This window comes from Cyanistes caeruleus, chromosome 3 (genome assembly GCF_971803275.1).
Source record: "Cyanistes caeruleus chromosome 3, bCyaCae1.hap1.1, whole genome shotgun sequence".
Taxonomy (NCBI): domain Eukaryota; kingdom Metazoa; phylum Chordata; class Aves; order Passeriformes; family Paridae; genus Cyanistes; species Cyanistes caeruleus.
The window spans coordinates 78,619,321-78,628,335 of record NC_141703.1 but is presented as its reverse complement, the minus strand read 5'-3'; positions in this window follow the sequence as shown (position 1 = coordinate 78,628,335).

Sequence of the window (9,015 nt, the reverse complement as noted above, 5' to 3'; positions counted from 1 at the left end):
GACAGGCAAAGATCCTAATATGCAACTATGTAATTCATTGCCTTGGCATATCAGGCTAAAAATCTCAAATTTCCCAGAATAAAATGTCACCAAGGAGAAAACAGTGAGATCCAAATGCAATCTACTTTGCAGGGAGAGAACCAAAACTTGACATGTTTTTCTACCAAAGAGAAAATGAAGTGATAATTCAGGTGTGATTGGCTGAAAAGGATTCCCTCTGTGATAGATAAATGCCATAATAAGGCACAAAGATTGTAGACTAAATCTAGGTCTATAAAACTGGAAATAAAATGCAGTTTTTAAGAAGTGAGAAGCAACTTAAAACCAGCAACTGATGCAGGAATCAGAGCAGGTGAAGTGCTAAGAAGGTGAAGTCTCTATGTAAGTTTCAAAACAGTAATAACTGCTGTAACAAAAGATACTTTTCTGGTAGCAGCATTGCCAAGCAACACTGCACCATGCTGCCTCCCACCAGTACCTTCACATGCACCCCAAAAGTCTCCTGGTCTGGACCTTCAACCAAACCATTCAGAGCTCACTCCCTTATCAGCTTGAAAATGTTTTTTAGCTGTTGGAGCTGAGACCAGTGAGATCAATGCAAGACCTGACACTGTCCAACATTTTCATCAACAAACTAGGAGTAAATATAAATTCACTGCAGATAAGTATTGTAGAGCTGATGATGTAAAAAAGAGCAGAGAGAAAAATAGTAACAGAGTCAGAACATTATTAAGAGCAAGCTGGTGTTGAGGAAATGATTTCATTTAAATAAGTGAAAATTCATATTCTTGGGAAAAAGAAATGCAATATTTATGCACCAAGGGATTTTACCAACAGTAAAATAAGGGTTATATTGGGCAGGGAGCACATACTGCAGAGCTGTTAGGAAAGACTAGAAAGAGATGACAAAAAATTATCTTTCAGTGAGAGAATTGAGTTGAATTAGTTTTCAAAGATAATCAATAAATTATGTCATTCAAATCCTGGAATACTTTTATGGGAGAAAACAGTGCCCCATGGGGCTCTGATCTGGTGGGGAATAAAACAAAAAAAATTTAAAATATGTCTGGAAGCAAAAAGGAAATCTAACTTAGAAACTACAAACAAAATTTTAGCAGTGAGGGAGACTAAACTCCTTAGCAAAACACTAGAGAAAGTGTTGGATTTTCAGCCTCTTGGTGTTGTTGCATAGTGACCTGATGGCTTTTTGTTTCAGGGTTGCAATTCTGTATGCAAAGCAACTGTATGTAATGCATTTGGCTCAGGTTTGGTAATCTTCCTTTTCAATTTGTAAGCTCTATGAATTCTATTTCTATTCTATATTTGAATATTGTCTTTACACTTTCACAGTTGTTCCTTCTCTTGTTTCAGTTTCTAGCCAAATTGAGAAGGAATAGAAAAACTTTTACCTAACCTAACTAGAATCGGTCCATGTTTTATTATTAATACATATCCATTTCAGTTCCAACAGCTGGATGAGGAGAAGTTGAAGAAGGCCTTAGTCCCTTACTTATACTCCTGGGCTATGTATGTTTTCATACTTTTTTTTCCAAATGCCAGTTAAGCACTGTGAAGTATGAAAGGAAACCACCACTGTAAAAGTGTATTTTTTGTGTATCTAATACAGAATTTTGCAAAATATATTCTGATGTTTTCTTCTTCTACTGCCTGTGAGGCCTTTCAGCAGCATGTAATTATTCCAAACTGCATGATTTCTTGTAGATATTTATTTTGTCTCTATATATATTATAGGTCCAATAAAAACTGATTTAATAGGAGATAAAATTAAAAAATTCTCAGATTTGTGAGCTGTAGGCAATGCAGTTATTACAGGAAAGTTTGAACTCATTTACCTTTATCAGGCTTCAATTAAAAACACCATTTAAAAGGCACTTGATAACTGCAGTGTTCAGAGAGGCTGCAGGAGATTCACAAGATGAGAAGGGGCAGAGAAAGTTCAGCTCAAAAGAGAAATGAATGAACAATGAACAGTTCACCAGCCTTAATCAGGATCTGCTGACAGAAAGAGGTATTGGACTGGGTAACAGTTTCCAAAGGTGGAGAAGAGAAGGCTCCAGGGACACCTCATAGCATCTTCCAGTACCTAAAGGGGATTCATAGGATGGGGGCAATCTTTTTATCAGGGTGTCTAGTGATAGAACAAGGGGGAACGGCTTTAAACAGGAACAGGGCATTGTTCACTATGAGGGTGCTGAGGCACTGGTGGCACAGGCAGCCCAGAGAGGCTGTGGGTCCAGTACCTCAGGAGCAGAGCTGTGCACATCTTGTTGCAGGCACTTGAAGATGTAGAGGAAACTGCAAAAGTGTTTGTTGCTTGCCAGGAGCAGCCTCATGGAAAGCCAGCCTTTGAGAACCTGGTGAGTGCATTTACACAGATATTACTCATAGATAACTGCAAAAGAAATTAAAATTAAACTCACCCTGAGGTAATAAATTTACCTTTCTCAAAATTAATAGCCAAGAAGACCATAAATATTTATGAGAATGAAGAAAATAGAAAAAAAGTCAGATAGAAGTCATAATTTGTTTGAGTGTTGAATAGACACTACAACTGTCTGACTGTGAAATTTAGTCTTTTCTATCATTAGATCTCTCCCTTCAGTTCCAGAGTCTTCTTCCCATGTCTCTCCAGAACAGAAAGACCAAGAAATTAGACATTACAAAGCTTACATTTTTAACTGTTTCAGCATTTTGCCAGTACTTCAGGGTCTGGAGTGTCCTGGAATGCGCAAAAGGAGAAATTATTTAAATTAAAATGTTTTGAAGCATGTGTCATAGAAAGTTGGTACCTACTTATTAATCTACCTATAGCTAGAAACAAGTAGGCACCTTCTGCTATTATCTCCATTCAGTGTAATAAAACAATAATGAAAGTTCTGAGACTCATAGCTGGGCTATAAAAAGCAACAGAGTCATTGGAATGGGATGTTTGAGACAAGCAAACATGAGGTGATAGCTCCTTGAGATGATCTGGCAGAAAGATTGGTTTCTTAGTGCATGTGTGTGTGCCTGCCATGTTACTTTGGCAAGAAAGAAAGAGGAAATGACAGGTCAAGAGCTGTATGTGTTTGTCCAATACAGCTGAGGGCATGGAGCCCTTTTTGTTGAGTGCCACTGGTTTTGCTGCACAAGTTGAAGCCTAGAAATTTCAAATCAGTTAATCCCAGAGCTTCTCACATGGCTGCAGGGAGTAGGGACTATTCATGAATTAAGCAAATGAAGAGTGAAGCTACATTTGTAGATGGTATAGACAAGGAGACATAGAGGTTTGAGAAGCACACTGGTCTTTGCTAGTTATAAATCCTCCAGATGCCTAATGGCAGAGTGACCCCATATCAGTAACAGAGTTTAGGAAAAAGTTAGGCGAGTCTTACCAAAAGATTCTCTGATGTCATAATTTTCTATTAAAAGAGCCAAACCAAAATAAAAAATCAAATCAAATCAAAACAACAACAACAACAACAACAACTCAAAAAACCAAAACCTGAACAAACAAACAAGAACAAAAAAACAACTAATGAAACAAACAAAAAACCCCAAACAACTAAAGGAAGAAAAAAGTAAAGGCTAGGGAGGTTTTCATAATGCAGAGAAATTACATTTGCTCATGACATGGATCAGTCAAACAGAAAATCCTATTTTGTGTCAAACTTTGATGGAGGTAATTGAACATGAGCTGTCAATATCCTAAATTCTTATATACTATTCTACAGGGGAGGATGTGCTCCATGGGTAAGGCAGCAGCTAATAAATACCTGTAATGTTCAGCAAACATTGCCCAAAATGAGCCACCCATATCCACATCTATGTGTGCAGAGCACTGAACATCTGCCATAACTCCCTAATGGATGGTCCATTCCTAAGTATGAATGTGCTGATGTGAGCCAAGATTCTCCAAAGTAGTTGTCAGATCTGGGGACCTCCCTCGCATGCCTGGCTTGAGATATTGCAAAAAAAGAACTTCTATTGCAGACAGTTCTGGGTAACTGCCCCTCCAGTTTTGATCATTTGATAGGAATGCATTGTATTATTGCTCTTGAAGTGTCATCCTTCAGCAGCAAAGAAGAAGGGAAAGAAGAAAGAAAACAGGAGAACAGGTATAGATTATTCTCACCTGCTTAACTACCATGGTGAGCTGAACCCTTGCTGATGCTGATACAAATATGAACCATTTTCTCAAAGCATAGCAGACTGAAAATTGTTTTACAGAGATGCTTCTCAGGCAATTCACAATGAGCTAGAGCTGTCTGTAAGTGAGAACACTGCAGACTTTGTGGCAGGTACATTCTTGAGGGAAATGGATTTATTTACTATGTTTGCTTGTCAAGCCCAGCACCTTTTCTTCAGTGCTAGTAAGACCTTTAATTTCTGTTTGATTTCAGAGTACTGTGATGGCTTTATAAATTTTTCTCTTTTAAATCTTACTTTTTTATTGAATATCACTACTACTCTTGCCATATCACTTCAGCTAACTCAAAAATAACATGGAAAGGGAGAGATAAACCATACAGTCCCAACAAAAAAAAATTTTAAAACCCCCAGTTTCTCTCACAAATACAGAGATGTGAGAGTAAGGGCTGAAATATGGCAGTCACTAACCACTGCAAAGCCAGAAGTTACACAGTTTAAAATAAAATCTCCAGGCAAACCAGAGACTTGTTTGCAGCCACAGGGTAGTTGACCTCACTGCAGGACAAACCACACATTTCTTCCCCTAAGCCCCAAAAGAAACAAACTACACTGGGAAAATAATGTTGTTGCAGCAAATTTTGCTGGCATTGCTGTGTCTGTAAGGGATCATTTGTCATCAAATTGAACAACATGACTGTTGTAGGAGAATTGTGATGCCAGCCTGGCCTCTGGCAGTCTCAAAATCCATAGCCCTGTTCTATATAAGAAGAGAGCATTATAATTTATGACATTGAGAAGGGTCATTCTGCTCCATTTTAATTAAGAAATGTAGCACTTATGATATAATAAAGGAAAAAAAAGTTCAATAATAAAATGTTTGACAAGCTTCTTTCAAACCATAGCTTTGTCTCCAGAAGAAGATGCAAACATTTACAGGACAAAACCATAGAAACTGTGATAGCAACTGGCACTGCATGTGACAGTGCCTGGTGAGGCATGTTACTGAAATAAAATGTAACATGGCAGAAATGCAATTGCAAAGAGGAAAGATAATCAGCTGAGCTGGCTGAATCTGATGAAAACAGAAACTGTCTGCTGACTAGAGGAGGAAGGGAATATCTGGAACAATAAGAGCGTGACTGGTGCAGATTTTTCTGAACAAAGCACACCTTCAGTGTGTAGTCTGAGGCTGTAGAAAGTAGGCAGGACAGATGGTGAGTCCCAAAGTAGCCTATAAAGGCCTCAGGGAAGAGTAGAGGCCATGGCTTCTTGCTGATGATTTTCTCAACAGCAGATCAGGTTTTGGTAGCTACGATCTCCCTGGGTTGTCCCCATGCACTTGGATTATATCCAGAAGGATGTTCCAGTTCCAGTTTCCATCCTGGATCTTCATCTCAGCTTTTTCAGCTGCATTTCTGCTCAGACATGGTCCACACCAGTGCTGCTCTCTCTCATCTCACCACCCCAGCACGAACAGTGTGTTTTCCAGGTCTGAACTGAGTGACTGGAGACCAGAGGGCACTTCTAGATATTTGAGATACAGCCCAAGTGCCCCATGAACAACCTTTGGAGCTTACCTGAGGGTCTGTGCTGCACTCACAAGACCATGGCTATTTTAAGGAGATTTTATCAAGGGCACACTTGAGAAGCTTTTTTCATGGAGCTGAGTGGAATTGAATTGAATTGAATTGAATTGAATTGAATTGAATTGAATAGACCTAATTTTGTTTCTTGGATAACTCCGCTGGACATAGGCACATTTGCTTACTAGAATCACCATCAACTGAATCCTTGAACTTCCCCATATTCTCACCTTTTAAAATCACCTGTTGACACCTGGGTTCAATAAAACAAGAAGAAATTTGAGATTCACAATAAATATAATTCAGATATGCATTTAGGAGATGCAGGTGTTTTGAACAAACAAGGCAGAGCATAGACAACAGCTCACAGCATGATGATGAGTAACATGACTCTGTCTAATATTGAGAGCCAGGGACAGAGCTAGCCTTGCCTTCTGAGCCAGGAAAAATCATTGGCTGCAAGGCATAGCAGTGACTTCCAAGAAAATAGCTTAGGTAGGAAGAGAATGGGTAATTTTAATAAAAATGTATATGAAATATATTTATTTTTATATATAAAAAGATTCTTTCAACCAAGCTGACATGAGTTCAGCAATTAAAACAGAAATATGGAACTTTAAATGACAGAGAATTCACTGAAAATTAGAAAAGTAAGGAATTCCCCAGTGACAGGTATGGTGAAACATTAGGTTGGGAAGTCACAAAATTATCCATGGACTGATCAGACTCAGGAGAGAGAGCATTCAGATGCAATAACTCTGCAGAGGTTGCATATGCACCATGGGTTCTAGCAGAAACTTGAGACAACAAAGAGCTGCCAAGTGGGGGGAAAGCAGGGAGATGAATTTGATCTAACTATCCCTGCAAATAGTCTCAGCAAAGTTTTGGAGATTAAAGTAACACCTGTGTTGTAAAAGCTGTGTACTCTTTGAAGGGTGCCTTGTAAGGCTGACGAGATGAAAGAGGCTAAGTTCCCATTGACAGATTTATATATACAGGAATAAGTTTATTATTTTATCATGTTTATTATTACTAAACATGAACATAGGTCATGTTTAGTAATAAGAAGTTTGCTGAGCCTTAGCCTGACACCATCTGGAGCCTACTCAGCAGTAGGAACAAATGGATTCTCTATCTTGTGGGCCAGAACGGCTCCAATAATTTGTTACTCAATATGAATCTATTAACAGTAAAAATGTCATAGGCTTTGGAAGAGATGGTGTAGGACAAATGATGCTGAAAAACTAACAAATCCTCACAATGATTTTATTAACCCTGGGGAAGTATGAAAAAAGAGCACTGGACTTGGTTTCCCAGGAGTTTGGTCTCAGGGCTGGCAATTGAAACCAACAAAAAAAAGTTCTGTTCTGCGAGGAGATTATCAGATATGAAGATGGTCCAAAAAAATAAATAAACTCTGAAATTTCCAATGGCATTTATATGTCAACATTTAGAGGGCAGGATACATTAAAGATTATTTGAATTTTGGAAAGTTGCTGAAAACTAAAATATAGAACAATTAATTCTCCCTAAGATACGAATGGGAATGTTCCCAAATAAAACTTTGTTTCTGAGTGCATATGTAGGAACAAAACTGAAAGGACTTCACTGGCTTCAGTAGTTTGTGCTCACTCATTCAAAGTCAAATAAATCCATCAGGTCAAGAGACAAATATTGTACAGCATACATTATCCAGAGACATCATGAAAAACACTTCACAAAATGCCACATCCACAAATTTTAAGAAGCAATTGAGCTGTTCAAAAACCACTAATGAAACTATTACCTAAGGAAAAGGAGTGCTGGGGGACACATGCACCTTTTACCTGCAAAATGACAGAAAGGCCAAAGCTCAGCAGTACAAGGCAATGATGCTGAGGCCCAGAGAAACTAGTTTTCTCAGGAAATATGAGGGGAGTCTGTTAGGAGCTGCCAAAGCTGGTAGCAGGAAGGAGGCGAGGTTGCCACGGCTCCATGTCCAGCGCACAGTGAGGCTGAGCACATATTCCTGATGATGAAGAGGCCAATAACAAGCGGGTCCTGCAAGGTGGGATATTGCTTTTTATCATGCCAATGTTCTCCCTTACACAACTGGCTCTGGTGTGGAAAATCCCCTCCAGGGGAGGTGTTGGGACATTGTCATGCGTGGGAGCAGAAGCTTCAGCCAAGTTTACTAAAGAAGCCCTCCCATGGAGTCACAAGGTGCAGAAAGGATCTCCTTGCTTTCTAAGCTCCTTCTCAGAGAGGAGCCCAGGCACAGCTGGATTGAGTCCTAGTTTAGTGAGAAGGCAAGAGAGACTGCTCCAGTCAGGCACAGGACATGGACAGACTGACACCTGTACTGATCATTCCTGGCTCACATGAGATTGACACAGAACCTTAAAATTCCATTTTTCCCAATACACTTTGATTCATCTCTCCTCCCACTTTTGGTTGCTACTTCAAATTTCTTTTACAAGTCCTGTACATATCCAAAACACACTTCCCATATGTTCCTTGCCCCTTTAAGCAGTAACACTCTCGGTTTATGCAGTGATCCTGAGAGATACTCCCCAGTCAACCCTCTTTGGTGATTTTCTCACCTGGACCATGGACTGATTGCTGTGCTGTGAAAACCCTAGAAGTTGGGTGAGCACTCCGTTTCTGTGATAAGGATATTTTGGTTCCCCCATTCCTTTGAGTTGACAGAGATTGGTCTTTAGTCACACCAGTGGCACCTGTTCCCTTTCCTTGCAGTGCTACAAGCCAGGTTCCTAATCATTTGGTGCAACCTGTGAAACTTGCTCCTTTGAAATCAACCCTTATCCTGTAAGAACGGAAAACAAAGTGAATTAATTTGAAGAGGGGTTCATCCACTCACAGTTGTTCCTCTGTGTTCCTTTGTGTCTGTGGAGACGAGTGCTTTGCCATATAACTTTGCAGATCCTTTTTCTGTAATTTGAGAGGCACCTCCCTTTGCATGCAGAGAAACTTCTGCTGAACTCAAACTGAATGTCTACTTAGATGCTGCTTTCTACACCCCAGCTGCTGTCTGCTTGGAGTGAATCTATGGAAGTGGAAATTGAGATCAATTCTTGATTGCTAATAAAAACATTTTAGGAAAAAAAAAATTAAACTAAGAGTAAAAAAATTACTGCTATCAGATGCTACTCATCTAAGCATTCTAGAACTTGGAGATGGAACCACTGAGCTATTAATATTAAGTCCAAAATAATATTTAGACCAATCTCAGTACGTATGTCCAGAGGTGTAGTCAGCTCACAGAACTACATTACACTAA